This window comes from Sceloporus occidentalis, unplaced genomic scaffold, assembly GCF_023333645.1.
Source record: "Sceloporus occidentalis isolate IW3139 unplaced genomic scaffold, rSceOcc1.0.p SCAF_4, whole genome shotgun sequence".
NCBI classification, from domain to species: Eukaryota; Metazoa; Chordata; class Lepidosauria; order Squamata; family Phrynosomatidae; genus Sceloporus; species Sceloporus occidentalis.
Window position 1 is genome coordinate 142,707,442 of NW_028316984.1, and position 8,256 is coordinate 142,715,697.

At 40.7% G+C, this 8,256-nt stretch overlaps 1 pseudogene; it reads left to right on the forward strand.

The window, feature by feature from the left end:
* The first annotated feature begins 2,689 nt into the window (after positions 1-2,689).
* Positions 2,690-3,319, forward strand: LOC149314750 (uncharacterized; annotated as a pseudogene).
* The last annotated feature ends 4,937 nt before the right edge of the window (positions 3,320-8,256 follow it).

Here is an 8,256-nt window from a genome sequence, read left to right on the forward strand (position 1 = left end):
GGGGGGGACAGACATAGAATACTTTGTTGTAGAAGTAACCAAGTGTAGGCAAGGAAAAGTATCTTATTATGCTATATTGCTACCTCATGTAACCTCATAACTAAATGGGGAAACAGTGCCTTTCTACAGAGGATTGAGAATGAAAGTACTGTGCAGTTTTACAATATTGTTATATCTGTCTGAGAAAGAAATGGGTAATTCTGAGAATCCAAGAATGGCAAATTGGTACTCCTTTCTGCATCATTACACTCTGCTAGTTATACCATCTTAGTATGTCTCAATTTCTTGATTTTTAGGTCAGAGAAAAAATCCTTCTGAAAGGCACATAACTGATGTGTTTATGGGGGCTACTCCCTTTCCCACCCAATAATGCAAACTAGTTATTTGAACTATGATCAGCCCTACCATTGGGCATGATGATGAGGCAATCTCTCTCCAGGGAGCAGATTTTGGGTATAATGAAAAGGTAGCACATTATTTGTTATTTAACTTATTTTGACTGTGTTGTTTTGCTTATTTGTTTGCTTTCTGAAAATGGTAAAGAGCACTTGTGACATTTTCTGCCCCAGTGCCAAGACAACTTAACTGGCCAGTGGTCAAATGCACCTTGACTTCAGTAGTATGGGAAGGTGGCACTTTTGTCTCAGGGAACAAAATATTTTGGGATTGCCCCAGTTTAAATAATTACCTCCAACCAAAAGCTGGAAATGTTAGCAATAGCAATAGCATTTACATTTCTGTACTGCTTCATACTGAACTAAGCCATCTCTAAGCAGTTTACAATGTGTAAGCCAATTGCCCCCAATTGAGCTGGGAACTCATTTTACCGACCTGCGAAAGGATGGAAGGCTGAGTGGATCTGAGAGCCCCTCAGGATCGAACTCACAACCTTATGGCTGCAAAACTGGCATTTAACCACTGCGCCACCAGGGCATGTTCAACACATGTGCACCTGTGTCCTTTTCTTATTCTCTTAGGAATCAGTTTGACAATGGACTTCATTCCTAAAGGACAACATGTTTGTTAGAGGTAGAGTTGCCATAATTCTCTACTAAAAACCGGGACAAAATGTAGGACAAAATTTTGACCAAAATATAGGACAATTGTGGGATAAAATTTAGCCCAAAATGTAGGACATTTAAGGTCCTCTATTTTTTTAAATGTCCTACATTTTGGGCTAAATTTTATCCTACAATTGTCCTATATTTTGGTCTAATTTTTGTCCTACATTTTGTCCCAGTTTTTAGTAGAGAATTATGGCAACCCTAGAAGGAAGAGTGTGGCCAATCTCCTCTGAAGAAATGTTGCCAAGAAAATCTATTGTATAGTCACTATAATCAGAGTGTACCTGAAGGCACATAACAACAGCTCACCTTTACGCCACGGTATGAACCTTGCCTTCCTCCACCTCCCAGAAGTGAACACCTTCAACCAAACAGTTCTACCATTCATTAACCTTTTGGTAAACAACAGTAGAGAAGGTATGGATTTCACATGGTCTATTTATATGGTCAAGTAATGGCATATACAGCAGATTCAGGTCTCTCCTGTGTTCATACTTACTGGCATTATCCAGAAGGAGCCCAGATCAGAGTCATCATGCTTTAGAGAGACAGTGTCCTCTGTCTGAAGGGCTACCTTGTACAAATCTAATTTAAAGGTTAAAAAAGTAGAAGAAATAAATGTATTTATTTAAATTGTATTCCATCTTTCACCACCAATAGGAGTTCAGGTGGACTAGAGTGAAATAGTATTAATATATACAATCCATAAAAGTGTATCAGACATAAAATACTATTTGAAAACACAGTAAAAGAAATACAATACCTATCTGGTTAAAAGCCAAAGTCTTGCCTGCCTGAATGAATGAAAAGCTCTTTACAGACTGTCTGAAAGTACTGCCAATGTCAGGCTATTTTGTGCAAGGCTAATTACTTGCAAGGCTAATTATTTACAACTCTTCTCCACCTAATACAGTGCACCTGCGCTATAGGCGGGCGCCCCATATGCGGCTTCCAGCTTACGTGGAAGCCGCGCGATGGGAGAGTGAATGGTGCATGTGCCTGTGGCGCACACACTCTCCTTCACTACAAGCACAAGCCCCGTTCAATCGAACAGGACTCAAGCTTACGCATTTTTTGGCTTATGCGGGGGGGGGGGGAACCACTGTATTGCTAATTTAAATTAAGAAAAACAGAAGTCTTGTAGAAAAAAATGAAAAGTTCAAAATGTGTAAGTGTTACTTTTATTTTAAATTGCAAGAATAAGTAATGCAACAATAATTACCTTTCTCAAATCAATATATAATATTCGTTAGTTCAAAATCTTAAATCTCCGAAAGTTCTTCACCAATTGCTTTGAAATTTTGACACAATGTTCCATTTGAATACACACATGTTTTTATATACCTAGTATGTTTTTATATACTTACTTTTATATAGATGTCACACCTGTGACAAGTAAAAATATGTTTTTTTTAAAAAATAAAAAAACAGGGCCATCTGTTGGACGTAACAGCAACACCAATCATTGCAAGGTTTGGTGGAAACATCAGACCATTAGGAACACATTCATATTGCTTGCAGATTTCAGACAAATATTAACCGTAATTCCTCAGTCGACACCAGTGGACAAAATAAATGCTTGCCTGAAATACTCCACTTTGTGGCGACATGAAAAGACGTTAAAATTAACTACAAATATGTGTGTCCACCTGCAAAATGATCGATCAGCTGAAATATTCTCACATCAATTGCTGGAAACTGGGAACGGAAAGATGCCTATTGATGTGACCTCAGCACGAATTTCATTGCCTCATAACTTCTGCAATTTAGTGATGTCAAAAGAAGAATTGGTTGGAAAAGTATTTCCCAATATTCAAACCAATTATAAGAATCATGATTGGTTGAGTGAACGAGCTATTCTTGCGGCCAAGAACAAAGACGTCTATGAACTCAACAATATTATTCAGTCTAACATTCAAAGCGAGGCAGTCACATACAAGTTAGTCGACACTGTTGTGGAAGCAGATGAAGCAGTTAATTATCCAACAGAATTTTTTAATTCACTTGATCTGCCAGTGATGCCACCACATGTACTGCAATTGAAAATCAGCATTCCAATTATCATGTTGCACAGTATCAACCAGCCAAAGCTTTGCAATGGCACGTGATTTGCAGTAAAAAAATTAATGAGTGACGTCATTGCAGCAACCATCTTGACAGGACTTTTCAAAGGTGAAGATGTCCTCATTCCTCGCATTCCTATGATTCCAATGAATATGCCATTTCAGTTTAAGGGATTGCAATTCCCAGTTTGATTGGTGTTTGCAATCTCCATCAACAAAGCTCAGGGCCAGTCTTTAGAATTTTGCATTTTAGATCTAGACACGGATTACTTCTTCCATGGATAATTATATGTTGCGTGTTCTAGAGTTGGCAAACCAGAAAATCTCTACATCTACACAAAAAATATTGTATACCCACAAGCATTGTGAAATTAAATATTTAAAAAACATGCACTTTCTCTTTTTTTTCTTTTCCATTTAACCATAATGAGGCACAGCAACACAGTTAGTATAAAATAAAATGTTTTATTAAACAATTCATTTTTAATAATTCCAGATTAAATTAAAGAAGTACATGTAGAAATATCTTTTAAGCATGTGCCATCAAAGATCTAAATTAAAGCATCATATATACTACTGTAAACAACATTTGTTGCCAGCTAAGCAAAATAAGATGTTTTCTTAGGGTCTGTGCAGACCAATGGGAAAGGCCGGCCTGGGAACGGAATCAGGGTGTGGCATCCACATGATGCATTCCTTGGCTCTGCCCCAGGCCAGCATGACATTGGGCGCCACACCACATGGCACACGGCACCACAGCACTCCTCTGGTGCAGCACCAAAGGAGCACTGTAAAGCTGCAGTGCCGGTGGCTAGGGTGCCCTTTCCAGGGCACAAAAAGGAGCTGCTTTTTGTGTCTACTTTTTGTACCGCAGAAAGGCCAGACCGGGGCCACAGCATGAGGTTGCCACGCCCCCAATCTGCTGAAGACGTAGGTGGCAGTGGGCTGCCCCTTAATAAACAATATCACTAAATTATAAAAATACATGTAAAATGGATAAATAATAAAAATTATTAGTACACCCTAAGGTGAGACTAGCAGCAACTCACCAGAGAGCATTTTCATTGGCTGAACCAATGTACTGGAATAAACTTCCAGAAGAGCTTTGTATGACCTCTATGTTGGATGCCTTCAAAAAGGCTTTAAAGACCCACCTCTTCCGATTAGCATTTCCTTTGGACCTCTTATAGAGACTGTTCCCCCCCCCCCCCCGATACAAATGGCTAATTGCAATGGATAGATTCCATGTTTGTTTTACCTGATGTTCGGTTTTTATTGGGTTTTATTGATAGATATTTTGTGATGTTTGCCTTTTATGATGTGAAATTTTTAAATGATTCTGTGAACCACTTTGATTGTCTTGGAAGAGCGGTATATAAATAAAGCATATTATTATTATTATTAAAAAGAAAACCCAGACTATGAGGTCTGTGCCCTAGACAGCTGCCCACTTGGGCTAATGATAGCAGCCACCCCATTTAAAAGACATGCCATGATGAGTGCTTACATTTCATCCCCACTCCACCATTGTGTGGTTGCCCTAAAATCTGCTGGCCTACTCCAATTATGAAACGTTTTTGGGTCAGTAATGGCAACAATGTGGAATGGAATGATGTGTCACTGACTTTGATGGATGAGTGAATAAGGACAAGTCAAATACTAATGGTGATACACTGACTGAGTATGTGTCCTATTTAAGACACATATTTTTACTAATATAATTTACATATGCAGCTATGAACGAATTAGTCAAGATCCTAAAGTACAAGGATATAACAGTGAACACTAAAGTGAGGATTGTCCTAGCCATTGTATTCCCCATCACAATGTACAGATTCGAGAGTTGGATAATGAAGAAGGAATACAAGGAAAATCAACTCACTTGAGATGTGGTGCTGGAAAAGAGTGCTGAGGATACTTTGCATGGCCAAGAGACAAACAAGTGGGTTCTAGAACAAATCAAGCCTGAACTCTCTCTGGAAGCCAGAATGACTGAAATGAGAGTGTCATATTTTGGTCACATCATGAGGAATGATGCTAGGAAAGGCGGATGGCCATAGAAAGAGAAGAAGACCACATGCCAGATGGTTAGACTTGATCAGGGAGACCCCAGGCCTAAGTCTACAAGACCTGGACAGGTCAGTTGGAGATTTTTCATCCACAGGTTTGCCATGAGTCAAAGTCAACTTGAGAATGGCTAAAAACACCATAAATAAATAAAAATATGTTGTGTAGAGGTTTGAGTGTTGGTTGACAACTCTAGAGAATAGAGTTCAAATCCCTGCTGGGCCATGTCAACTCAATGAGTAACCAACTCACTGGATGACTTGGTAAATGACACTCTCTCAGTGTCAGAGGAAGATACTGACAAGCCTCCTTTGAATAAATCTTGCCAAGAAAGCTTGGTCATAGGTTCACCATAGGGTCACCCATAAGTGATTAATGACTTGAAGAAATACACAAACAAATTAATAAAAATCATTTGTTACTCTTTTTACTGCAGCTTACTTCACTGAAGTTCAAAAGACAAATTTGGTTTGAACACAGGAATGTAGCTACAAGGGGGCAAAATGAAGGCATTGTCCTGAAATAAGGATTCTGCCGCGCGCGCGCGCGCGCGCGCGCGCACACACACACACACACACACACACAGATTTTTCTTCCATCCCCAAATTCCTAGAGATCTGAAGTAACTGAAAATCTTTCGTACCTAGAACTCATATATTTGCTGTTTCCACATTTTCTTAGTAGCTTTGCCAGCCCTTTTCTTTGGGTGCCTGGCATATATACTTGACTTTAAGTCGACCTCATGTAAGTTGAGGGCAGTTTTGGGGGCCAAAATTCTGGATTTTGATATGATCCGAGGATAAGTTGAGGGTAAAACGTAGGGGCATGTAACAAAGGCTCGATTTAGATGGGCCTTTGCAGCGTCCTCGTCACGTGCTAGGGGTTGGCCGAGGATGCACCGTCTATATTGGCCTCACCCCTAGCACGTGACGGGGGCGTCAAATTTTATTTATTTATTTATTATGGTATTTATACCCCGCCCTTCAGCCCTAATGGCTATCACACACACGTCTAGCGTCCGCACGTCCCGGCGCCTTTGTGATGCCACAAGTGTGCCATTGGTGCATTGCAACATCACAAAGGTGCCACAAGAAGAACCCGCTTTTTGTGGGTTCTCTTTGTTCCACAGTGGAGCTGTGCAGTTTGTCCGCTGCGGCTCCCTCGTGGAGCAAACCAGGGCAGCGGGAGACCGCCCTTTTTGGGCAGTCTGTATCCCGCCAAAGGATCTAAATGAGGAAGCAAAGGAAAACAATGCCAAAGAACTTTCAAAAATTCCAGCAGACATAACTGTTTGTGCTCAAGGTTGGGTGGATGAGAGAATAGAGTTAGTGCTTCCAGGAGAGAGTATGCTCTTACCTTTCACCAAGGGATGGTTCCTTTTTAAAATAAGATGGTACATGTGACTGTGTCAGGTACTGACATAACAATAGCAATAGCAAGTACATTTCTATACCGCTTATCAGTGCACTTAAGCACTCCCTAAGCAGTTTACAAAGTGTAAGCTAATTGCCCCCAACAATCTGGATACTCATTTTAGCAACCTCGGAAGGATGCAAGCCTGAGTCGAGCTTGAACCCTTTCGCTGGTATTGAACTCGCAACCTTATGGTTTTGAGTGAGTGGCTGCAGTACAGGCATTTAACCACTGCGCCACCAGGGCTCTTACATGTGGACAATGATGGTCAAATCACTGACACATGCATCCTGTGACTAGATAGTAGAATTACGTGCCACATATACTGGTTGCCAATATGTTTCATGGTGTGTGTGTGTGCCTTCAACTCACCTGTTGACTTATGGTGTAACCATACTGATAGTGGGGAATTATATATTAACTCAGTATTCGGGTGGCTATCCAGCCCTGGGACCAACTCTGTGTATACTGAGGTTGGAGGCAAGAAGAACCACAGAGGCAAGCTCTCAATGAATTATATTTTATTTAAAAGGGGAGATATCAACACACACACTACACAATAACTCAAACAAGCACACAAGAACTGAGAAACAAAGGTGCTAGCGTGGAACAGAATAAGGCCTTCTAATGGAGATATTGCATCTGTTGAAGCTCTTGAAGATGTTCTGATGGGGTGGCAAAGGGAACTGACTTGCTCCTGCTGCACCATGGGGAGTTTGGCCAGTGAAAGAGGGGTCTAGCAAAGTACAAACTGACAGCACTTCTGCCTGCAAACCAAGCTAATCCAACAAACAAAGGAAAGGCTACTCGAAGTCCAGAGAGATGATTGGGGCCAAATGGTCCATATCTTTGATATGGACAAAAGGCACTTTGAAATAGGGTCTTCTAAAGGTGTGACGGGGGCGTCACAAACAACTTATAGTATCAAGTGGATGGGGTTGTTTACTCCAAGTGGATACATCCTATTGTTTATGGCAAGGCTTTTCCTCACCTCCTCTGACATGCCCGGAACATAAATCCTCCTGGTGACTCCTACACTGGGTGACATGACTTGCTCACTTACACATTGTGGCATCCACATTAGGATCATAGAGGCTGAATTTTTAACAACTCCAATATCAAAAGAGGAGTCATAGCCTATCTTACCGGTAACAATGGTAACCCTCTGAATTTCATTTTTTCTAGGCAAGGAAATTTTATCAGTTCCTTCCTCTGAAACATAGCCTACAACACCTGGTATTTGTTGGGGGTTTCCCATCTAGGTATTGACTAGGGCTGACTGCTTATCTTCCAAGATCATATGGAATCTCGTGCCATCAGGTTATTTAGGCATTTAGTCTTGTACAGCCTGATAAAGAGCCATGTATCTGACCATCTTGGACAAGTAAGAGTTTTTCCCCAAGTAACCAAATATCTGGCACCTTTTGAGTATTTTGGCTTAGACCAATGTAAACCTCTGGCTTTGGCTTTGAGAGTTGTAATTTTGGGCAAATCATGCCCCTTATGTTTGAACTGCAGCTCTCATCATTCCTCTTTATTAGTTTAGTTGGCTAGCATTTTGGTCCAAAAAAAGCTATGATAGTGGCATAGTGGTTTGAGTGTTGAACTGTAACTCTGGAGATCAGAGTTGATGCTCAGCCATGAAACCC